Consider the following 1372-nt stretch of genomic DNA (forward strand, 5'->3'; position numbering starts at 1 on the left):
TCTCGGCAACAAAGAGATTGCTTAATCAAGGTCACAAAGTACCTTTTCCACCCCCTAGTGACAAGCTGGTGTTTAGCCAATGAAATGGGTAGCTTATTGTTAAAAGAATTAATGCCATCCATGACAAACTGGACAGACTAGCTGATTGTTTGCATGATTCTCATTTGACTATGTGAAAACGTTACCAGCTAAAAGACTGGAAACCTTTATTCCTTAACTGAAAGAGCAGTAAGTAAGTTGATTGGCTGCTTTCGAAGAAAAGTTGTATGTTTGATCCGATGTCAACACTGAGGGTAAATGTGGGCTTATTAATCCTATCTTGAAGAAACCTGGATTGGATTTGCTGTATAAAAAATTACAGACCATTTAGTAACTTACAATACGTATCCAAGTTGACTGAAAAAGTCGTTTTTCATCAAGGTTACGATGCGCATGGTTTCAAATGCTATTTTTCCCGCGCTTCAAATCTTCTTACAGGCAATTCCTAGCACTGAAACTGCACTTATCAAAGTGAGGAACGATATTGTTAAAGATGAACTCTCAACATGTCACTATTTAATTTTATTGGATCTCAGTGCTGCCTTTGACACTGTTGATCATCGAATTCTTTTAGAGAGGCTATCTGACGAGGTTAGCATACGTGGGACTGCTCTGAATTGGTTTAGATCGTACTTGTCGATAGAAGTCAGTGTGTTCTGTTCATGGAGTTCTTTCTCATCCTTTTGACTGGAACGTGCAGGGTACCCCAAGGCTCATGTTTTTTAGGGCCTTTGCTATTCATATATATATGTATCCAAGCTGTTTAAGATCGTTTGGAACATGTATCTCCACTGATGTTCACTGTTTCGCTGATGATACGCAGCTGTATCTTAGTTTAAACCACTTGGCAACGCTTGCCGCTCAAGCTGATGCTACACAACAGCTATGAAAAGTGCATTGACGCAGTGAGGAAAGGGATGATTCCAAGATCGGTTGCATGAATCACTGATGATAAATACGGAGCGTTTTTATTAGTCGGAACACACCCCACAGCTTGATAAATTAGATTCGTGTTGCCTCACTGTGGGCACTAATCGTATCATGTCCAAGCACATGTGTTTCGAACCTTGGATTGTGGTTTGACAGCAAATGAAGCATGACTGAGTCATAGAAACAAGGCATGCTAATACGGCATTTATCAGTACATAACTTGAGACGGATTAAATACATATCAGTGGTTCTTTAATTACTTTGGTGCATGCTTTGATAAACACGCCAGTTCTCGGACTATTGTAATGGTTTATGTTTGTTTTGGGTACCAAAGGCGCGGATCGCTAAATTACAGCGTGCTTGAAAAAAGACAGCATCAAGCCTTATTTCGTGGCATTAAAAA

Source organism: Montipora capricornis, chromosome 4 (genome assembly GCF_036669925.1).
Source record: "Montipora capricornis isolate CH-2021 chromosome 4, ASM3666992v2, whole genome shotgun sequence".
NCBI lineage: Eukaryota > Metazoa > Cnidaria > Anthozoa > Scleractinia > Acroporidae > Montipora > Montipora capricornis.